Source organism: Ambystoma mexicanum, chromosome 5q (genome assembly GCF_040938575.1).
Source record: "Ambystoma mexicanum isolate Mex_15411 chromosome 5q, UKY_AmexF1_1, whole genome shotgun sequence".
Classification (NCBI taxonomy): Eukaryota; Metazoa; Chordata; class Amphibia; order Caudata; family Ambystomatidae; genus Ambystoma; species Ambystoma mexicanum.
In genome coordinates this window covers 670,113,734-670,138,411 of record NC_090933.1, presented here as the reverse complement: position 1 = coordinate 670,138,411, position 24,678 = coordinate 670,113,734, and the positions used below count along the sequence as shown (strand labels likewise).

At 44.4% G+C, this 24,678-nt stretch overlaps 1 protein-coding gene across 2 annotated transcripts in view; it reads left to right on the top strand.

The window, feature by feature from the left end:
- PDE7A (phosphodiesterase 7A) overlaps nt 1-24,678 on the top strand; it is a 1,871,135-nt gene that overhangs the window by 377,004 nt on the left and 1,469,453 nt on the right. The gene's annotated exons all lie outside the window — the stretch shown is intronic.

Here is a 24,678-nt window from a genome sequence, read left to right as displayed (position 1 = left end):
AGTAATGTCTTCTGTTTTAATCCTCTTTGCTGTAATATTTCCAGACTCATATATGGCATCAATCTAGTTGGCCCTACCTACACATTTGAACATATTGATTCTGCACCTTCTGTAAAGGGTTATCATAAATTGAAGACCTCATTTAATAAAACATTAATTTGGTGTCTCCTGAATAACTTGGCCATTTTGTTTGTCACAAGCCCGCTTGTTGGAAAATAACCATGTACTTCTCTTTCCTAGCACAGAACTTACATTTGGTGGTAGAGTGGCCAAGTCTGAATTAGATTACTTTTGACATTCAAAAAAGGGACCGCATGACTGTTTAATCCTTATTAAGGAAGGTATTTGTTATTTGGTGGTTCAAAATGTACGTTTCTGCCTTAGGCAGTGTTCTTCCAGTACAATCATCTTGAAATACCTTCCCTAAAAGAAAGTTGTGTGATAATACTGCTGTAGGTATTTTTTCTAGGCAGGCAGCATACAGTCTTTCAAAAGAACTTCAAGCTCACTGCAGCCTTAGGTGGGGAAATAGGATATACAGATATCCTCTTATAGTTATTTTTTATTGTACTTTTACATCCAATTAAATTGTTTTTCTTTTTGTGTTGACATTTCCATCATTTGTTCCTTCTGTTTGTAGAATGTTGTTCAACAGCATTCAGCATTTTCTTTTCATCTTTTGCCTTGCCATACCCGAATTAGTATTAGTATTGATGTATCTCATGAAGATATGTTCATTAAGAAGCAACAGACTAAAGTTTCGAATGGATTGTGTCCTCCCACGTATTCCTCATCTTAGATATATCTGCCAGCTTGTTGCTTCTTTCTTCGGAAAAATGTTTTCGCCAGAGGGTGCTGTGCTCGTGGCTGCGTAGCATTAGTCCCTCGAGGGCCGCCGTCGAGTGTCAACATCATCCGTCGTATAAAGGGCTCCAGCCTCGCCCGTGGATCTCAGTTGTGTTTTTCCGAGCTTCGGCTTCGTGTTTCGAAACGACACACCAGTTCTTTCATTGAAAATGTCTTCATCCTAAACTCCTACAACACCCAAGACTGGTTTTAAAGTGTCTGAAATGTGGAAGGAAGATGTCCATTACAGATCCTCACCGCAACTGCCTTTGGTGCCTCAGCCCTGACCATCGGGTCAATGAGTGCGGTTCGTGTCAGGCGATGTCGACTAAGGCTCTTGAGGAACGCCAAGGTAAGCTAGCGGTGGGAGAGGAGTCTTTTAAGTCTGCAAAAAGACTCAGGACAGTCTAATAGAAAATCTCGTCATGAGTCGAGGTCGAAGAATCGCTCGAGGAAATCTTCCTCCTTCATTTAAAAAATCGAAGAAGCGACGTCACAAATCTTCTTCCTCATCTTTCTCCTCGCCTGACAGAAGGTTCATTTCATGTCCTTTTAAGCATGATTCCCCCCAAAGAATGGGAGGCCTTTAGGGCTTCAATGCTAAAGATTTTTGAGAAGGTGACCCCGACCCCCTCAAAGTTGCGTGAAGAGCAGGCACCTGTCCACTCCAAGAGTGACAGAGGGAAATCTAAAACTGTAAAGGCAAAATCCGACAAAGTCGAGGGCGTCCTCGGATGATTCTCCAGCGCCTCATGAATCGAGACAAAAACCTTCGGTGCATAAATCGAGGTTAACGGAGGGCAAAATGGCGTCCTCGTCATCGAAGTCGGGCATTGACTTGACACGTCCTTCGATGACAAAGATGGCTCCGATATCTTCCACCAGTGTCGAAGCCTCTCTCGACGACGTTGAAGCCTTCTTTGATGACCTCGAGGATTCCTTCGAGCATATCAACGCGGAGAAGAGCTTGGAGAAGCTGCAGACTTCAAAAGCGGCAGCAAAATCACTCAGCAACGCTATAAGGCAGCCTCAGCAACACGCTTATGCAGGCTCGTCTTCCTGGAAGAGTCGCCCCTTTCGCTTCTATTCCTCCTTTGGAAAAGGGAGGGGGCAGGCCAATCGGAGAGGCCAACAGAGAGTCACTTTGAGGTCTTAGCCCTCAAAACCCCGTTGGGAGGCAGAATTACTCGATATCTGGACAAATGGCGGGGCATTATGTCAGATGCCTGGGCAATGGCGATAGTGACTCATGGTTACTGCCTTCCTTTTCATCAAAGTCCTCAAGATCATCCACCGGGAGCCAATTCTGTAAAAATTCCAGACCCGCTCCTTGTGCAGGAGATTTTAATCCTGCTAGAGAAAGGTGCAATAGAACATGTACCTGTAGCGGAGAGGAACAAGGGTTGGTACGCCCCTTATTTTCTCATCCCCAAAAAAGACAGAGGGTTGAGACCCATCTTGGACTTAGAAACTTGAACAAGTTCCTCAGGCAGGACAAGTTCAAGATGGTGACCCCTTCTCAAATCCTTCAGGCTCTTCAGCTTCTGGACTGGCTGGTTTCATTGGACCTTCAGGATGCTTACTTTCATGGGCCAATCCATCTCAAGCACAGAAAGTACCTGAGGTTTGCAATTGGCGGATCTCGTTATCAGTTTTGAGTTCTGCCATTTGGGCTGACCTCCGTCCCGAGGGTTTTCACCAAACTGATGGCGGTGGTGGCAGCGAGTATCAGAAGAAGGGGGATTCACGTCTACCCTTATCTGGACGATTGGCTAATCAGGGAAAGTTCACCCGAACGAGCCCAGGAACATCTGGCCTTGACCTGCCACTTCTTACACAGTCTGGGCTTCTCCCTCAATTACAAGAAGTCACAAATGATTCCAAGCCAAAGACTCCAATTCATCGGAGTGTGGAAACAGAGAAATTGATATGAGGCCGGGAAGCCCAAAAGGAAACACACCAACACAGGTTACAAAGGACATACAAAGCGCTTTATTTCAAAGTTACAAAGTTACCAAAGTCAATTGACATACGAATAGCTATTCGGCTCTCTGACTAACACACGAACCTTCAACGTTAGGTTCGCACTGAAAGTGGGAGAGACCGATCATCGGGATGCTTGGGTTTTTATACGTTTTGTCCTGCATTGGCCAGCCCTCTCGCAAGTTAACCATTCTTTGAACTGTGGCTAGGGTTCGTAGCCAGGTCGAACACACAATTTACATAATTTGATCAGTTCCGCTGATACAGTTACATATTTACACACAGGTTAAAGAGAGGACAAGGTCTTAGTTCGTGACCCTAACAAGTGGCCTGCGGACATATTATTTATTCACGTGTGTGGAGGTCACCATGGCCGGAGTCTTATTCGAAATGTCATTCGGCCTCCATTTTATGATTCAGGGCGACTTCCACACTGCAAGAGTACCTAAAATGGCGGCTAGATCCAAGATGGCGGCTTACACAATACAATAAGGTCAAGACCTTGCCGCGGAACCTATGTACATAGTATTCTTTAGACAACTTGGCGTAGGCCAACATACATTCAAACAATGCGATTGGGGTCACAATATTATATCGATTTCCACAGACCCTCCTTTTTGGCCTATGCCAAGTGCTAATACATCATTTCCTAATGCTTTCGAAAATAACTGAAGGCATTATCATCCATAGGTTCCGCATCATTGTCCGAAATGTCAATAGCCATAAAGTTGTTCATAAGAACTTCTTGCAACATGAACTCTTTAGATGCTGTCTTCGGGGTGTATATCTTATGCCCTATTGCGCTCATTACCTGAGCACAACATCCCCCCATCATTCCACATATACTCGGGAGGCATTGAAAACAACAACAAAGAACTAACAGAATCCCTAAAATACCTAAAATGACAGAAAGCACCTTCCACCCCCAAGATCGTAAAGAATCCCAAAACCAAGTACTAAGGTTCCAGTCTCCTACAGGGATATGGACTTCAGAACTGAGAGTGTGTAAATTCTGAATTGCTTTACAAATTGTTGGCGAAGAATCTGGTACGAAAACACAACAAGCGGACCCCACTAATTTACATACTCCACCTCGTTCAGCTAAAATGACATCTAATGCCATTCGATTTTGAAGTGCTACCAATCTTATCGCTTTTTGCTCTAAGGTCATATTGTAAAGTATGTCCGTGGTCCGGTTGATCGTTTTCTCCAACACCCTCGCTAATCCCCTAATGTTTTCTGAATTTACTATTTGTCCCCAAAAGGGCACAACTGATTTGGCTATATCCCCGAACACTTGTCCAGGGGTATCTCCATTATTATCCCGTCGCGGGTGAGCCTTAGATACCTCTATGGTACTGACTATAAATACACCTGGTAACAATATCCCTAAATAACAAGTCCCCTGCCAATCCTTGGGCAACCAGGGGAAAGCTAAACTACCACAAACAAAATAAACGGGTCCCCCTACATACAAAGGCCTATTTTCCCCAGTCAAGTTTACAGTATTTACACAAGGCTCGAAGTCTCCCATTGGCCTAGTGCCATTTCTTTGTACACAGAAGGGAACTGAATCAGGACTATGATTCACAGAATAAGAAGGAGGCATGGCATCCTTATTGCCTATCGGAGCCATCTTAAAAGAAACTAGATTTTGGAAAGGAAAAGATAGTTTATCAGATGGCCTAATAGAAGCGACGTTAGGTTTACTTCTATTTGCGAAAAGCGAGCATCCCAGGGGAGTCAATTCACGTTTTTCAAATTCATTCAAATTAGTCCCATCGAAGTTCCCTGAGATGCTATCATTCCATCGGCCAAAGAAGAGTGCTCTAAGAGAGGCATAGCAAGAAGTTGTTAAAGGTAAGGGATGTATATACCATCCCAGTCCCTTGTTCCCATGTTGTGGTAAGTGGGTGCAGATCCAACAATTACTCTTATTCAAAATAGCATGCGTAGCATTCATCACTATCATCAAAGTGTTATTATGATATTTCTGTCTATGCCGAGAGTCTCTAGGGGACAGAGTGTGAAGGTGTACAGAGGGAGTCAAAACAGTTGGTACGATTTTGGTCGGTAACAGAGGCTTCAAAGGATAAATTTCTTCAAAATACCAAAGCCCCACGTCAGCAGTTGCAAAAGTAACAATAATCAGAACGAGAACACAACAGTACGTTTTCGGGGCCCAGGCACATTGTTCATTGTTCGATTTGGTCACCTCCTTCTCTAATAGTTCAATACGAGGAGCAGCGGTGAAGGCAGCAGGCATCATGGTGATCCCGATCGACGGCCCCAATGTTCGTTGCTGGCGGCACTTCGGCCGCGCGATTTCTTAGTCCTTCCCAACCCTAGCCAACAGAACCCTCCTTTTTCTTTGTTCGAAAAAAAGAAAGACAACAGTACTTCAATCACTCTTTTCCTTCCAGATGCACGATACTCGTGCCGTAGTTCTATTTTCGTGGTCGAAGGTTGTACCTGATGGTACCCAAGTTTGTTGAATCCAAAAGCAAAGTATCGTCGCTCCCTGAGGGGAGCGTCGTGTCGGTGGCGACGGAAGTCGCAGAGCTCGAAACAAGATTTTCCGGAAGTGATTGACCAAGAGAGTGCGGAGACAAAATGGACGGCTCCCTGAGCTCCTCAGGCTCAGAGAACTTCTCCGACGCACTCACAATGCTGCCTGCTACTCCGAGATCAGAGATTGTAGCACCAGCGAGGGGTTCTGTTTCTTCTGTAGCGTGTGGCATCGGGTGAGGGATCTTCTTAACGTGTGTTGCATGTATCCAGTTCTTCTTTCCTGCCACCCGCACTGCCGTCCTGGTGACCAATAATACCTGGTAGGGTCCGTGCCAGTGAGGCGCAAGACAGGAAGACCTCTCGTAGGCCTTCACCAGGATCCAGCTACCGGGTAGTATATCGTGTCCTGGGCCCGTAAACCGTACCGGTAAGGCAGCATTCACCTGGTGGTAAATGAAATACAGATTTTTAGTCAATTGATTACAGTAATCTATGAGCAATACATTATCCACATCCCTCAGGGCTTTAGGTTTAGGGAGACCCCAGATATTAGCAGGCCTTCCCATTACCACCTCGAACGGAGAGAGCCCAGTTCTAGTCTGGGGTGTGGTGCGCATAGCTAACAACACAATAGGTAAAGCGTCGGGCCATTTTAGCTTAGTGTCGGCACATGTTTTTGCAAGTTTGTTTTTCAGAATACCGTTGTGTCTCTCTACCAACCCCGCACTTTGAGGGTGCCTAGCTGAATGAAAACGTTTCTCAATCCCTAGGGCAATACATATTTGCAACATTACGGCTGCGATGAAATGGGGGCCGTTGTCCGACCAAATTATCCTCGGGAGCCCAAATCGAGGGAAGTACTCTTTCACCAGGATCTTTGCGGTGGTCATAGCGGTAGCATCTTTGACAGGGAAAGCCTCGACCCATTTGCTAAAAGCACAAATGATGACAAGAACATATTTCAAGTTATTACATCGCTCCATTTCAATAAAATCAAGGTGAATGGTTTCAAAGGGGACAGAGGGGGGCCCGAAACTTCCCCTTGGAGTCACTGTCCCTTTACCCACATTGTGCTGCAGGCAAATCATGCAATTCTGAACATGTCTCTTTGCAGTTTCCAAAATTTTATCATTCACCCAAACCTGCTGTAATATCTTCGTAATTTGCTGGGCACACACATGCGTTGGACCGTGTGCCATTGTAACCATTGCTAACACATAAGAATCAGGAAGCAACCATTTCCCGTTGGATGCGTCCACCCAACACCCTTCGTCATCCAATTTTCCCATGCCTTCAGCCCACTTCCTAGACTCTTCGACTGAGGCATCAGTCTGCATGTCTCGCACAGACCCAATGCCTTCATCTATTATACAAACATCTCTCACTTCCCTTGAGGTGTACATGTCTGTGCTAAGGTCTGTGGCTGTTTGTCTAGCTATCGAATCTGCAAAAGCATTTCCTCTGCCCACATTGTCTATGACCTTGCGATGTGCTGCACATTTCATGATCGCTAATTGTTCAGGGAGTGAGAGCGCTGAAAGTAGTTGTACTATTAAGGGACCATGCTGAATCTTGGTCCCATGTGAGGTCAGAAAGCCTCTTTCCGACCACAGTTTTCCGAAGTTGTGAGCCACCCCAAAGGCGTACTGGCTATCCGTATAAATATTGACTCTATGCCCTTGGGAGAGCTCACAAGCACGGGTCAACGCTATAATCTCCGCGGCCTGCGCGGAGTTATGCGGAATCCTTTTAGTTTCAACAATCTTGTTCAAAGTAGTAACTGCATAAGCAGCTGTAGATGTGCCATTCGGAAGTTTGAAGCAGGAGCCATCGCAAAACAGCTCCCCTTCCGCATTCTCTAAAGGAGTATCTGAGAGGTCTATCCTGCCCTTTGTTTCTTGTTCGGTGGCATACAGGCAGTCATGTGATCCTTCATCACCGCAAACAATATTTTGCGGGAGAGGTAAGAGTTCAGCCGGATTGAGAACACAACACCTTTTAATTTGGATATGAGGAGCAAATAGGACTAATTCGTACCTTGTCAACCGGGCAGAGGTAAGGTGTTGCGTTTGAGTTTTATTCAATAGAATATCAACAGAGTGAGGTACCATCAAAATTAAATCGTGGCCTAGGACCATCCCCTCACTCTGTTTTACAGACGCAGCGGCAGCAGCAACAGCGCGCAGACATCGCGGCAAAGCGCATGCAACAGGATCGAGGGCGGAGGAATAATAGCCGCACGGCCTATTCTTCCCTCCATGTTCCTGTGTTAACACAGACAAAGCACATCCATCACATTCATGCACAAACAACACAAAGGCCTTATCGTAATTTGGTGTACCCAGAACCGGTGCTGAACACAGCGCGGTTTTGAGAAGCTCAAATGATCGTTGATGTTCCGATTCCCATGGCAGTGGCAGAGAAATGCCCTTCTTCGTCAAAGCCAACATCGGTTTTACCACTAGGGCAAAATTCGGGATCCACAGTCTACAGTAAGATGCCATCCCTATCAGGGCTCTGACTTCCTTCTGTGTTTTTGGGACAGACATGCCAGAAATGTGTTTTATTCGTTCAGGTGTCAATCTTCTCCCCTCCTTTGACAGGAGGTAGCCTAAATAGGCAACCTCCTGGCAACAATATTGAAATTTTTTAAGTGAAGCTTTGTGACCATTTTCAGCTAAATGAACAAGCAACAATATAGTGCCTTCCTTACAAGCTTTCTCAGAGTCTGCAGCCAAGAGCAAATCGTCTACATATTGAAGCAGCGTGCAAGTAGGTGGCAATTCAAGGGTGTCGAGCTGCTCCTTTAAGGCTCTACTATAGATACTAGGACTTTCAGTATACCCTTGAGGTGTCCTTGTGAATGTAAACGAGCGTCCCCCCAAGGTGAACGTGAACAAATACCTGCTCTCCTCATGTATCGGAATACTAAAGAAGGCGTTTTTCAAATCTACGACACTAAAGTGTGTAGCCGTAGCAGGGATCATTGTTAAGATCGTTGTTACATCAGGCACGATTGGAAATTGTGGGGCTACCACTCGGTTAATAGCACGAAGATCTATTATAAACCGGTACGGAATTGCATTGTCGCCTTTCTTATATACTGGCAAGATCGGGCTATTACATAAGCTACCTGTTATCTCTTCGATCACTCCACGATGTACAAAATCGGAGACAATGCATTTCAGAGCACGCTCACCTTCAATTGAAATTTTATATTGCGGAATGCGCGGTAGCTTAACCCCATGTTTCAAGACTATCTTAACAGGCTCGATGTGTAATATCCCGACATCATTGTCGTCTATTGCCCACAAACATTCCGGGACAATGTCAAACTCGGGAGGTAGAGGTCGGGTCAAGTACTGGGAGTTAAAGGGTTGCTGTGGTGAAACTGTTAATCTTATTCCGTCAGGGGAACAATGAATCACTGCATTCAGTTTCTTTAACAAATTCAACCCTAGCAAATTTTCTCCGCAGTTTGAAGTAAGAAGAAAAGGGCACTGGTCTGTGAAAGGACCCAAAGAAACAGATACCGGCGCAGAAACCGGACAAACAGTTGGTATACCAGAGAACCCTATAGAGACGTTTGTTTGCCCTGACAGTGGGATGTTTGGAACCCTAGAATGGTCAATGGAGCACTTTTGTGCTCCAGTGTCAATCAAGAACTGGTGTTTCCTATTCCCCACCAATAATTCAACGTAGGGGCCCTTCTGAATAACGGGAATAGGTAAAGGTTCCAAACGCTGCTTCGGGCAATCCTAGTAAGGCAGAACTTCGTCAAAGGGAAGTTCTTCAGAAAGATAGGCAGCAGAAGGGTGATCAAATATATTTCTCGAGTCCATACTCGGAGTCTGATTTTCCCGTGAAATAGGTTGTTGTGGATCTTGTAGAAGCTGACCCCTATCAGGGCCCCCTGCTCCGGGGCGGCCCCTTGGTCGCCTACCCATACCTCCAAATGTGCCTCCTGACCTCTGACGAAGGGCAGGGCACTGTGCTCGCCAGTGACCTTCCTGGCGGCAATAAGCACACTGATTAATATTTATAAAATTCGGAGGAGTATTTCCTCTTGGGATGTACTGACCTCTAGTCTGTGTCGTACCTCCTCTGGGGTTTCTGACAATTTGCTGCAACAATACCTTAGTCTGCAAGTCGCCCCTTCTTTTTTCGATTTTCTCTTTTTCATTATTAACCCGATTTTCATAATACTGAGCCATATGCAAAACCTCTGACTGAGATTTTGCCTGCCAAGCGCTCTCTGAGGACATAATTTGTGACTGGATGTCGGGCAACAATCCACGTACAAATTTGTCCACAAACAACCTCTTCCCCGACTGTGCCTAAATCCTGTCCACTGAAGTCAGAGAACACCTGTTCAAATCTATTAAAGAATTCAGTAGTACCTTCAGTTTTCCCTTGGACGCAGGCCGTAAGCTTGTCCCAAATAATCCTTTTTTCTGGGATTATAGTTTTTAGTTTAGCAACTATTCTATCAGGTAAGGTAAGTATTACCTGGGGTGGTTTCTTACCAGCTGGCCGTTCCCCATCTATTCTAATCAGATTTACCCATGTATCCCCTAGCCCCGGCACATCATCTACTGTCCGTATCTGTTTCCATATATCAACTGGCAAAAGCACTTGAAACAATAAGTCCATGTCACTTAAGGTGAACACAGAAGACTGTAAGACGGATTCTATCTCTTTATAAAACCCTGTCGGGTTTTTCCTAATATCAGGGACTGATTGTCTAATCGTGTTCACTTCCTGTCGAGAGAACGGGACGTGAACAAACTGCGATACGTAATGTGCAGGGATATCCACCGCGGGAGTACCAGCCGCCGCGTCGGCGGGGATTTCTGCTTTTGGGACAAGGGTTGGAGGGACCTCTCTCATAGGCAACTGAGATATAGGGACCTCCGACCGCTTACTGAGCAATAGGGCCAAATCGAGCGCTAAAGCAGCTGTAGAAGTATCGGGCGAAAAAGCTCTTTTACAAATATCTAATAACTCTATGGGGCAACCAACCTTCTTCCTTATACATTCCTCCTGTAAGTGCTGTACCATCACTTGGATTACCTTTCTTTGCATCTCTACCGTGTATTGACTGTATGTGTCATACACCTCATCTGGCGGTATCGATGAATCCGAGATCCATCGAATCGCGTCTTTGGTACAAATTCGTACTTCCTCAGGTGCTGATCTCCGGCACGAAAGGAACCGTTTCTGTACATATATCCTATCGTCCTCATCATCCTCGTTTTGTAACCTTTCAAAATCCCTCCTAAACTCAAACAACCTATCAACATGTCCATATACGTTCTGCTCTGTGTCCCTCGAAAGTGCCAAAGCATTCAGATCTCTCACCCCTTGTGGGAGATCCGAAGTCTGCAATCTACCCCACATTACCCCTAAGTGAATCCCCAGTCCTTCAATTAAAACATTTTTCTCGGGAAAATCGAGCAAATTAGATAATGTTGAAAATGCATCAGTTTGATCACCTTTTTCCATGCAATGCTTAGCCCAAGCAAATAGTTCCTGTTTCCTGCCCGCAGGAACAGTACTACGAGTCACAATTGTTGACCCTGCACCGGGATCTGTTTTAACGAACACGGGGCTCCCCGGAATCGAAAGTGTAGGTGGACTTAACAAGGGTGCAGGGGAGAGAGGCAGAGTAATAGACAGAGGAGCGACAACCAAAGAACTAGGAGTAGTAGGCTGTGCAGGGGGAGTAGGAATAGCAACGGGAACAGTAGCAGGAACGGGCAAGGTGCCCACAACAGGAGCATACGGAGGTGGCGCTGAAGAATGAGGCCTCCGTTCGTTCAATATTTTCTCAATAAACTCCTCGGAAACATGGAAATCTTTAGAGGGGTAAATTTTCTGGACCTCGAGCGAGAAAGCTCTATCCATTTTCTGGGCTTCTTCTAATCGTTTTTCCTTGTCATACAACAATGCCTTTTTCGGCATTTGTTTTATGACGACGTGCATGTTTATCCCTACTTTTAAGCTGCTGCAATGCTTCCTTTTTCCAATTTTGTAACACATCAAAGGCTGCTGGCCTAGCCTTTTTCTTAAGCAAGATCGATTCTAAGTATTCAATACGGGGGATCTCAAAACTACCATTGATTGGCCACTGAAATTCGGAGGCATTTCTGGTCTGTCTGTGCCAAATGTCATTAAATACAATACTACCAATGCCATACTTACAGTACATAGTACACGCCGGCGACCCCTCCTGTGGTGCCGGACGGCTAAATTCCAAAGATTGTCGATCGCTGCGGAACAGAGCCCTAAAGCAGCTAGACAATTTCCCAGGCATTTCTCAAAGAATTGGTGCTACCTGGTCCAATAATTGTGTCTGCAGATACAATACGCCAAATTCAAATTGTCAGGGTTAAATTAAGAGCCGGGTCACGACTGCACCTGACCAAACCTAAGGAGGACCGTACGGTTTACAAAGGACTTCAACTAATGAATTTTTACCTGCGTTCGGTGGTTTCGGCAAATCTGCCCGCCTCGGATTTGGACCCTCGTCAAGATGCCGTGTCAGACCGCACGACTATCGCCCAAGGATCGGATCGTGCAGCGCTGCCGAGGTATCGCGTCTCGGTCGGGCCCGCAGAATCACACCGTCCGATCCCGATTCGATAGTCTGCGTCAACCTTCAATGATCCGGCATCAATCTTGAGGGTCCCTATTCGGGCGCCAACTGTGGAAACAGGGAAATTGATACGAGGCCGGGAAGCCCAAAAGGAAACACACCAACACAGGTTACAAAGGACATACAAAGCGCTTTATTTCAAAGTTACAAAGTTACCAAAGTCAATTGACATACGAATAGCTATTCGGCTCTCTGACTAACACACGAACCTTCAACGTTAGGTTCGCACTGAAAGTGGGAGAGACCGATCATCGGGATGCTTGGGTTTTTATACGTTTTGTCCTGCATTGGCCAGCCCTCTCGCAAGTTAACCATTCTTTGAACTGTGGCTAGGGTTCGTAGCCAGGTCGAACACACAATTTACATAATTTGATCAGTTCCGCTGATACAGTTACATATTTACACACAGGTTAAAGAGAGGACAAGGTCTTAGTTCGTGACCCTAACAAGTGGCCTGCGGACATATTATTTATTCACGTGTGTGGAGGTCACCATGGCCGGAGTCTTATTCGAAATGTCATTCGGCCTCCATTTTATGATTCAGGGTGACTTCCACACTGCAAGAGTACCTAAAATGGCGGCTAGATCCAAGATGGCGGCTTACACAATACAATAAGGTCAAGACCTTGCCGCGGAACCTATGTACATAGTATTCTTTAGACAACTTGGCGTAGGCCAACATACATTCAAACAATGCGATTGGGGTCACAATATTATATCGATTTCCACAGGAGCAGTCCTGGATACTACCTCAGGGAAAGCCTCGCCTCCCGAGGAAAGAGCTCGCCACATTCTGCAGATGGTAATGAAATTTCAAAATGCCCGACATCTACCGGCTTTCGACTTTCTAAGGTTGCTAGGCCTCATGGCATCCTGCATTTTTCTGGTGCCAGAGGCTCGACTGAGGATGAGATCCCTTCAATGGGCGCTCAGGACTCGATGGTCCCAGTTTTCGGGGGAGATGTCAGATCTTCTGCAAGTCTCGGCCAAAGTAGCTCAAGATCTTCTATGTTGGGCTTGGAAGGAGAATATCCTCAAGGGGGAACAGCTTTGGCAACCTTGGCCGGAGATGGCATTAGTGACGGACGCCTCACTCACGGGGTGGGGAGCCGACACCAACGATTTGACAATCGGCGGTCGTTGGTCTCCATCAGAGTCCAAACTACACATCAGGCCATTCTGCCCTCTGTACGGGGAAAGAATGTCCTGATAATGACAGACAACACAGTGGCTATGTACTACCTCAACAAAAGAGGCGTAGGATCACTCCCGCTGTGCAGAGAGGCAATGCAGCTCTGGTTTTGGGCAATGCAAGAAGGAATATCTCTATCGGCAGTTCACCTAGCCAGAGAAAAAACAGAGCGGCAGATGCTCTGAGCAGGCAGAGCAGTCTCCCATGAATGGGAACTAGATCAGGAAGTCCTTCAAGAGATCTTTGCCCTTTGGGGAACCCCTCAAGTGGATCTGTTCGCGACCGGTACCAACCGAAAGTGCGAACTGTACTTCTCAAGGGAATTTCCCCCGAGAGGAGCTCTAGGGGACGTGTTCATTGTGGACTGGATATTTCCACTCCTATACGCGTTCCCTCCAGTCCCCGTGATTCCTCAAGTAATCAGGAGGTTGAGAAAGTTCAGGAAAACCATGATCCTAATTTCCCCGGATTGGGCCCGGAGAATTTGGTACCCGGACCTTCTGGACATGTCCATCTGCCCTCCAATACGTCTTCCACAAAGAGAGGATCTCCTCTTGCAAAGGGAAGGTCAGGTTCTCCCTCCAGAGGTCAAAGCTCTCAGCCTTCACGCTTGGCTTCTGAGAGGCTGAGGTATAAGGATTGGGACCTTCTGGACGACGTTATGGAAACTTTGCTTTCGGCTAGAAGGCCAGCAACAAAATCCTTGTACCGGTGTCGTTGGAAGAAATTCAGTAACTGGTGCAAGGATAAGAATGTGGATCCTTTTCAATGTAGCACTCTCATAGTGCTTTCTTTTCTTTTACATTTGGGCAACTTGGGGCTTCAAGTTGGTACTATTAAAGGATATTTAGCAGTGCTATCTATCTTCAAGCGCTCCTCAGAAGAGGTTTTGTATTTTAAAATGTCTTTAGTTGTCCAATTTGTTAAAGGGTTAACAAATGTGTTCCCTCCTATACCTTTTCAAGTTCCCATTTGGGATTTAAATTTAGTTTTAAAATTTCTTGTGTGCCCCTTTTGAGCCTTTACATTCTTGCCCTTTAAGGCTCCTAACTTTTAAAACTGTTTTAATAGTGGCTTTAACTTCAGCCCGCAGGGTGAGTGTGTTGCGGGCGCTTTCTTGTAAGCCTCCTCACACTATTTTCCACAAGGATAAAGTTATTTTGTAGGTCAAACCTTTTTTCTTACCTAAAATGGTTTCAGATTTCCATCTGTCACAAAAAATTACTTTACCTTCCTTTTACCCTCCTCCACATGCTAGTAAAGAGGACGAAAGGTTCCACAGGCTGGACCCTAAAAGGGCTCTCAGCTTCTAGATCTCTAGACTTGAAAGATTTAGACAAACTAACCAGTTATTTGTCGGTTACACAGGACACAAATTGGGCCTTGATGTGTCCAAACAAACCTTATCCAGATGGATAATCCTAGCAATATCTGAATGTTACAGGTTGCCTGGGAAAGAGCCTCCAGATGGATTAAGGGCTCATTCAACCAGGGGCATAGCAACTTCCACGGCTCTTCAGAGGGGTGTTCCTGTGCAGGACATTTGTGCGACGGCCACATGGTCATCATGCACACCTTTACAAAAACATTGTTTAGACTCCACTTCTTACCAAGGAGGCCTTTTTGCAAAAGCGGTCCTCCATTCAGTGCATAATTAAAAACTCTGGTACTCCCTCCTCCAAATTACAACTGCTGTGGGTGTCTATCTAAGATGAGGAGTACGTGCGAGGACACAATCCATTCGAAGAACAAGTTACTTACCAACTGTAACGTTCTTTCGACTGGATGTTCCTCCCACGTATTCCTCATCGACCCTCCCAACCTACCCCTCCTTACAGTGTTTATGCTTTTTTGCATTTGTACTTAAGAGCCTGACATCCTTCGATGCCTGATCTGATGCAACTGATGTGACCATTAACACTGAAAAAACAGAACTGAGACCAACGGGCGCGGCTCGAGCCCTTTATACAATGGATGACATCGACAGTCTATGGCAGCCCTCGAGGGACTAATGCTACGCGGCCTCAAGCACAGCGCCCTCTGCAAAAATATTTTTTCTGAAGAATGAAGCAGCAAGCTGGCAGATATAGCTAAGATGAGGAATACGTGGGAGGAACATCCAGTCGAAAGAATGTTTCGGTTGGTAAGTAACTTGTTCTTCTGCATTGATTTTGAAAATGGTTTCATTTTTTTAATAGCTTGAGTTGTACACCAGTTATGTAGTTGATACCTGGAATATAAGCCTATTTTTTTTGGAGTTCAGTAAAAAAATAGAGAAACTACGATATTAAAACCAGGAGCATTCTCATGAACAGATGCTCAAGATTAGCTTCTTTTCCCATTAACAATTATTTTCAAGGAAATCAAAATGGTACATTGTTCACTTCTTTTAGTCATTTATTAATGTGAAAGTTTAATTTCCACACTGGACATTACTGCATTCACTCTGTCGGATCTGTGTGATCACTGCAAATTTTGTAATTCCAAAAAACGAAAATGTTGCATTTCTTTTTTTCTTCAACATTTCCCCACAATTATGTGCGGGGGGACACCCCCTCCCTCATAAACTCCCCATGCTCCCCTTATATTTTGTATAACCCTAAACCCTCTCCCCCACATAATTGAGGGGAAATGTGCATTTCGAAATTCGACATTTCTGTTTCTGCAATTTTCAGTTTACAAATCTGTTCACTAATTTTTTGTCTGCTGTAACTGAGTCATTTTCCAGTGGTAGTTGAGATTGTAAACTGTGACTTTAAAGTATCCTCATTGCTGGTGCACTCCTTGCTGACAAAAATGGTTAGCAATCCCTACTCATATTCTTTACCAAAGAGGTCAAAACATTATACCCGATATCTAGATCCCTGATTACAGAAGGACGTCAGCGTTCTTCCATAAGCAAATCAGCTTCTCTTTCTTAGATGGTCAATGTTCTTTGAGAAGCATTAAATTGTAATTCGTACCTGGGGGAGATGTGCTGCCAATCAGATTACTTGGTTGGAATCCCACACTAACTGCCCGCAATCTGCCACCTGAGCATTGGAGTACAGGTAGCAGAGAGCCGCGTCCCTGCTAATCCATATGGTGATTCCCACCCCACTACCTGCCCCTCTTCGGATCTCTTGGAGCTCGCTCTATCAAGCAGTATCATCAAGCTTTAGCCCGTCAGTGTCTGTCCAAGTAGTCTGCTGAGAGTTAAAGGCTTAATTGTAGCTGTAAATTGCTACCGTGATAATAAAAATGTCTTAACCAAGTGTGCCTTCGACTGCTTGATTTATATCTCTTGCATGCACTGAAATTCTGTTATCAAGAAGCATTGACAAAGATCAGCATTTGCCAGGTACTGGCATCTTATGCCCATGTAATCACTTGATTCTGTTGCAATCTTATGGTCCAGTCAGGCCTCCAGATAAGGTCTGTACTAGGCCTTTTTACGCATGAAAATCTTGTAAATACGACAGCTTTTATTATTTTCCTGTGTACATTTACACACAAGTTTAGAGCAGAGGGCAGTGCAAAGGACAAGTTGCTTGACACAAACCAGAACACTGCTTTTGATTTTTATCTACATGGATGTAATTCAAGCCAGGGATAAAAGTCTATGAAAAAGAATGTATTTCTCTGAAGCCTTCTCTGACAATTCACACTGTGATGAAAGGAATGATTTTCTTTCCATTCAACTTCAACTATGCTGTGTGTGAAGCAAACAGAAGCAATGTGCATATTTATTTTCCTAGCAATTTAGGATTGTATAATTAATAAGATGGAAAACGAAGATGCAATTAAGAATGAATATTTTGTAGTGAAATCAAACCAGTATGACATGATTCCGTTGCTGTGTGCATAATCATGGTTGTAGGTCAAAGGATCGACTACAAAGAGGATCGAATGGTCAAAGGATCGACACAAAAGGACCGAAAACAAAAGGATCAAAATGTTTTTTTTGGCCCCCCATCTCTGTTTTTGTGGTAATAAACACTTTTTTTCCCTAAACGAAAACCCCCCAAAAAATATATAATTAAAAAAAAAATGTGATCCTTTTGTTTTCGGCCCTTTGTAGTCGATCCTTTGTCTTTCGATCCTTTGACTGTCGATCCTTTAACTGGACACCCATAATCATGCAGAGGCGGATCATTTTTACACTTATAATTTAATTTACACTGTAATTATAAAAACAGTGTGTAAAATGACTATGCACCGTCTAGTTTGCATCCATTCAATCTTGCAGTCAATGGTGCCACTGTAAATGGGCATCATTATATCAGTCACAGGTGTTCTAGCCTCTCAAATCTTCAAGACTACAATTAAAACATCAAAAACCTGACTCTCCAGAAAGTGCAAGCGCTGTTCAAAAACAAACAAATGAAAGTTACATTTGTAATTGAAATAGAAACTCAGCAAAACCTGTCCCTATGATAATTCAGATAGGTATTTAACTTTATGTAGCGCTTCATACATGGTTTGTCCAGCATCTAGGCACTGTGATTATTATACCTCAGTCGATACTCAGTTTACCGACCTCTGAAGGAAGTTGGCCAATAAGATAGCTCAGCCAGTTGAGCACTTGTTGCTGCAATCTGTGCATGAGCTGTCTGTTGTAGGTTCGAATCGCGGCAAGGCCAACTCCTCCTTTCAAGGTCGATAAAGGAGTACCAACTTCGGTTTGGTGATAATTGTTATTAATATGTTCTATGTACAGCGATTTGCCAAAAGCGCTATATGAATAACCATTTGACCATGAGATTAGGAATAGAATTTAGCATGGAGTACTTGCTTGCCTCTCTGCACTGTTGTATCGTAACATTGGCCTACCATCACGTAGTAATAGCTCCAGGAAATGAGGACTTTCATTAAACATCTAAAGACAATTTTGCTATCGAACCTCAAAACACACAATAAAATTCAAGCTGACCTTACTGTTTAATTTGCTAGGTTTTTGTATTTTCAACATTTAAATATATACAGGAGAGATCAAATGGCCAGACCTTAGAGAAATAATTAAAGGTGTATTCTGTCACAATGCAGAAAGCTGCCGCATAGTAATGCATTCCATACAGTTTTTGCACACGTCGGCAGGGTGTGGCATACATTTTACTTTCCTACAAAGGAGAAAAGTCATTTTTACTCTCTTAAAATCACATTTACTCTCAAAGTTTAAAAATAGGGAGTAAAATACTAACACCTCAAAATCTTACCTGGAGCACTGTGTCCAGTAGTTCCTTTATATAGGTGCTGTCAGTATATCAGACGGAGGACACACTCTGGTTTTTCATCTCACTAGTGTTTTATTGAATTATATACTGAAAACCCCTGATGTTTCCCTAAGCTATAAGGCATTCCCTTCCTAACAAAACTAACTGGGGTGCTTCAGTCGTCAGTGAGAGTCAAAAACTGACATGCACTCCACTATCCCTAATCTAGCTTACTTGGCCCTAGCACTATTGAGAATAACTAAAATTTAGGAGAATGACTCCCTTCTCCTAATATGTGGTTCTTCCACCAATTTCAGTTCAAAAGGGTGTTTTTCTAAAACGATCTTTGGGATTCTTTTCATCAAATGATATAGTTTGCTTATGGGCTACAGAAAGGTATAAACCTTCTTTCTTTTAATTGTTCCTTCTCCTTTTAATTTCCTCTTTACTGGTTGTCTAACTTTTTATCTGGACCTCAGCTAGCTTGAGAGCTTGAATATTGATTCAGTCTCTTGTTATCTGTCCTATTCCAGTTGCACTGCTCAGTATTTCTCTTCACTGTGATGATCTGAGTAGTCCAATAATGGTTATAGGCCACCCCCCTCCCCCACGGGTCTCCCACTTTCCCTGTTACCTGGAGCTTGCAGGAATAACGTCACCGGCGCACGCAAGCGGTGGGGACCTTCTCTTCTGAGGTTTTTTTTTGTATTCATCTCGCACGCCACTATGAACGGTTTCTCAGTTCGTTCTGCTGTGGTGTCCTTTCTGGTTTCACCGTAGAAGGTATCAGCGCTGTGATTGGACCCTCCTGGTCCACTGCCTTCTGTTGGCGGTCACGCCACCACCCGGTTCAGTCTCTGGATGACTTGGGTCCTCTTCAGTTTCTCACGTCTCCTAGGTTGCTTCACGGTAGGCTTTTGGCTCTACATTTACACGCCTCCCAAGATTTGGACGCAGTGCGTCCTGTCTCTCCTCTGCGTAGCTCGAACAGTTGATTCGAACTTCCCGGCGTCTCACTCTAGTGTCTCTACCTTCTATTTTTGACATTGTCATGGAATTTCCCTGGTCTACTGTCCTAAGCCCTTTCTCTCTGTCAAGTTCCTATTCTGTATTCCCCCATTGCGTTTCCTAGTACCAGTATCACATGGGTTTGTTATTGTATGCGTGCATTTGACTGGCATTAGCAGACTTTGATACTTCATTCTTTTCTTCAAAAGGGGTAATTGAAGGATTGTGAAAACCATAGGTCTTACGAGTTCCTTCCCAGAACAGGAGTCCTTGTCCTCAGATGGAGTCTCTTCCAGTGAGGTCATGTTTGCCTCTACCCCTAGGAAGGGTATTGTGTAGCAAGCTCACCTCTCTAGCCTCACAGAGAAAGGCTCCCGACTGGGGAGAAGTGACAGAATCCTGCAATTCGTCACAGTGCCTAGCAAATGCGTATCCCATGCCTACCCAAAATCCCAAACTGTTGGCTTTGCCAATGCATGTCTTCAGTTGGAGTTGAATTTAGAACTACTGGTGGTTCGGCTCTACATCTGGAAGGGGCGAAGGAGGACATTGTACCTGAATTGTAGGATGTTGAAGGAGCTCTATAATTAGGAAGGTGATGCTTGACACGAGGACACAAGACATATAATGGGTTTGCACAGATAAACCAGTTTTAGCCTGATGATAGGGGTGGGTGCTTCTTCCAGGGAATGCTGGTACCCTAGTCCAACCTACCGAAACCACCCACTCTCCAGAATTCTTGAATTGAGGGAGGGAACATTACTATGCCCTGCAAGCAAACAAAGCAATGTCAATGTGGTAAAATGTGTGTGGACATAAGCTAGTGGACAGTTTGGATTGGTTGCTGTCCTTGCATCAGCATTAAGGACTTTACAAAGGGGCCTTTTGTGGGCTCACTAACTTTTAACTTCCACCATTCTCGACTGAGGAATATTATGCCCTAATCGCCTGACTTCAAACAATGGCCTCCTTGCTTTTCTGCTGGACTGGCTACCAGAGTTGAAGCCAATTCCTCAGCTAATCCTTGGGACATTGCACTAAGACCGTACTGCGAGACCTACCATTTTTTCTAAATTTATATAGTATTTTCACAGCTGTCATCTAATGGTAAAACAATATTGGTGCCTTCATGAAGCTAAAAAGCAGAAATATAAGACTGAGCAAAGACTAACAAGATATAGGCGCAGGCATCTCCAGCCCGGCTTGTAGAGTCCTTTAATTGTCCATTTACTCTTAAAATACCAATCTACAAATATTTGAAGATCTAAAATAAAAACCAATATCAAACTCCTTAAGCCCCTTTCCCCTTCCTAAGCCCATTTCACAAAATACTGATCAAATTGTCATCTACACCATTCTTATAATAGTCAAGATGGGTTTAATTTTCAGCGCTTCGAAGAGTAATAATCCTCTTTTCCATAAAATACAACTCTAATTGTATATTGCCGCTCGGATTTAGCTGGGGCATTGGCTCTTTTCCAGCCGTGGAACAAACACAAGCTTGTGGCTGGGATCATATGAAAAGCCATGTGAAGAAAGGATTTCAACTTGTCTTCATTAGGGGGGGTCAGGCAAAAGATGGCAGACACGGGTCCTTTTCTAAGCTACATCTTTTACCTATGAAATTACCTCTCTAGTAAACCTGTACAATTTGTAAGCCCACCACATGTGAAAAATAGGTACCTATTTCTGCTACAACCCTACCCATCAGGCTTCATGGACTCCTGGGTGCACCCATGCCAATTTAGCTGGTGGTTGCTGCCATCTATTTAAGAGTTTAAATACTTGATGCTGAAATTGAGTAGGTTTTGTATACTTTTTTACTTGAACGCCTGACAAGGTAACTCGTGCATCACTTTTCCACCATATCTCCAGCTCTTCAGAACTCAGCCAGTTAACGTTCATGTTTATACATGGGCAAAATCAATCTTTGCCTAGGTAAACATGCAGTATATGCTCAAAAGCAGAGAGTAGTGACTAAACACCCTCCTTCAATTTTTTATTTAGAAACCCTTTTAACTGAAGGTAGAGTGAAATCATAGCTTTCCAGCGTTCAGCTCCCTTCCAAGAGTATGACATTCTAGAACATTTTTGCTCTTTCTAAAACTGACATACTTTTCCTCAAACCATCCCTGAAACTAGGTGCAGCCTTCATTTCCACTACAAAGGTTTTCACCCAAATCCAACTCGTGCAAAAAAAGCCTTTGCACCAATTTTTGTTCAATTACTTGATTTCTCGGTTGTTCCCATAATGCGGCCATACCTGCATGACTCCACACCCTCTTGGGCATAGCAGAATGAGGAACCCACAACCCTTCCCCTACTGTAACAGGCCTTTTATTTATTTATTTGCATTCTTAAAGCGCTCACACAGCCCGGAGGCATCAAGGCGCTGTTACAAGAATTTGTCTTAGTTGCGTATTTATAACATGCTTAATACCCAAAGGTTTCTAAGCGCGGACCCGGGGATCCAACCTGTATTGCTTAGTGTCTTGTTTCCAAGGCGAGCAGATGCCGCTGAGCTATACTCCCGGGACATACCTTGGTATACAATTTGCCAGGCAAAGCCATTTTATTTTCGCAGACTTTGGTTTCACCTGATCATAAAATGCCCTAGCTGCGTATTGTTTGTATGGAATGTTGATTGTACAAATGTTGGCTGGTATATATGATACAATGTATCTTTTTATTTATTTTTTGGGGGTAAGGGGAGGCATGATGTTGAAATCCCGATGTTCATGTTTAAAGGAAAGGCCAATAAAAATATCTTTTAAAAAAAAAATGTATCTTTTGAGTTCAAAGGAAACTGTGGCAATGGACAGCTGGTGGATCTCCCTAATAAACAATTGAAACACTCCTGGTAACATCTTTTTCTTAAATAATTAGCGACAAGCGGTATTGCAGGCACAGACCCCATTGCAGCGCACCTGCCCTCAGCTGAAGGACCATCCGCGAAAGAAACACAGGAATGATTCAATGGACCATTTCCACTCTGCTGTCGACCCTTGGCAACACTGTGGCTATGTGTAGCAGCTGCAGTTTTCAGAGACACAGGCAGGTGGTGAGCAGCTGCAATCCAGTAGTGAGGTCTGGTAGGGCGAACCAACAAACAATAACGAACCCAAAGAAATGTCTAAGGAGGAAAAACTCCATCCTTTTCACGTTCATGCCTGTCATCCAACATTACGTGAGCGAAAACCGCTGCCGTAATCGAGGATCCTGAAGAAGACTAGGGTAAAGCACCCTACAACGTACAGACTCCCTTGTGAAGACTACTAGAAGTTTAGGGAATGTGAAGACATGCTGTTCTTGACCAACAACACTCTAGTGGATGGACAGAATGCAGTGTTAACAATAACTTTGGCTATGATGACTTAAGTGATTATTTTGAAGCAAGGCAAATCACTCAGTAGCTTGTGAGGCCACAATGAGCGGCAACCACAGGAGCTACACTTGTACATGTAACTTGCCCTATTGTGACACCATAAGCCAGAGAGATGCAACTGAAAATCCCTTTGTGACACTACACCGTCAACCTTCGTCTGCCAGGATTGTGACGGCATAGTCTAAAGGACAGTTTGACAAGCCGCTCCAAGTTAAAGTTACCAGCATGTCAGATACATCCAAACGTGATCACCAGGGGGCTGGACCACGGCGGCTACTTTCGAGTCACCACACCTCGGCTGCTGTACAAGCATCCCCAAAGCCACCTGTTAGAACACACCATGTTCAACATAGCAAATGTTCAGTACCTTCACCTTTCTTACCAATGCCTACTCCTACCCTACAAAAATTCTCTTGCTGCCCTCACTTCTCCGTTGTACTCAACCTAATAGTCTCCCTACGCAATCGTCCCTGCAAATTATCTACCTTCCGAACTTTGCTAATACCTCTGAAGCCACCACTGTACTGTCCCAAACATCCAAGTGAACTGCTTCCCAGTTTTCTTCCTTCCCATTATTCAAAGGTTGAGCGGGTGGCTTTAACCGGATGACTTAGTGCCTTGAGGGTAATGGCCTATGCATATCTACAACTATCTGCTCTCTCTGATGCTCACCACTCCTACTCTTCTATATTCATCCTTTTTGGACCTCTCTGCTGCTTTGAAAACTGTTGACCACTCCTCGCCGGCTCCCACTTTGGAACCCTGAGTTTTTGCAAATCTGCTCTCACCTGGATTACCACCGACCAGAAAAGTCACTCCTTCAAAATCTCCCACTAAACTCAAACCTCTGGCCCCATCTCTGTCAGCGCACCCCAAGTCGCTGCACTTCAACCCCTATAGCTCTGCTCTTGGAAGACTCCTCTCTTCTTTGACATTTATTTTCAATGTTCTTTTCTCCTTTCCCTCCTTCACCCCAGCCATCTTGGAATGGATTACCAACTTTCTCAATGCAATCACTCACTGGCTAGCTCTCTCATGCTGAACGCTTCAAATCTGAAAGCAAACCTTCTGTTGGCTTTCGAACGCCAGCCCTCCACTCTTCCCACTTGACCTTATTGCGCCCTCATCAAGCCTCGAAACCATAAGTCCTCTTTGATAACCTCCGACTGCAAAAAATCATCACTTCTACAGCCTCTGCTGCTCATATTGACCTTCTCAAAATTCCCAAAATTCATCTATTTCTTACTCTGCTTTCTATGAAAACTGTAATCTCCACCATTGTGCTCAGCAGACTAGACTACGGCTCATGTCTACGCCTTTGCTTTCCTCTCTACTCCTTCCTCCTCCTAGACAAGGTCCTCAACTTCACTACTTACAATCTCAACAATCTACCCAGATCCTCCCCTACTTCTACCTATCAACATCATGCTGGTTAGCTGTTCATGCATAGCCATTCCCTTTTCAAGTTCCTTCTCCTAGTCTGCAAAGCGATCAATGGTCTTTCTCTTCAGTACCTGTCTTACTGTATTGGTCTACTCACCACCTTGTTCTCCCTTCTCCTCTGTACTCCACCTCACTATCCCATGCGCCCCCTGTGCCTCTTCTCGATTCCACTCTTTCTCCCTACTCGCCCCACTCCGTTGGAACCCACTGCCCATCACAATCCAAACAGTCCAGCTGTAGGTTTCTTCAAAGCTGGGTGTAACCTTAATTTACTTGCCAACGAGGAAGCTTCTCCATCCTCCCTACTCACCCACTCCCCCCTAGTGCCGTGTAGTTTTCCTCTCCAGTTTGAAGTACTTTTCCCCCCTAGGTTAATGTTATCTTTGTAAGACACCAGTTTGTCATATATATGTTTTTGTGCCTGCTGTATGTCCCACTCTGTGCGGTCCCTCATAAATTC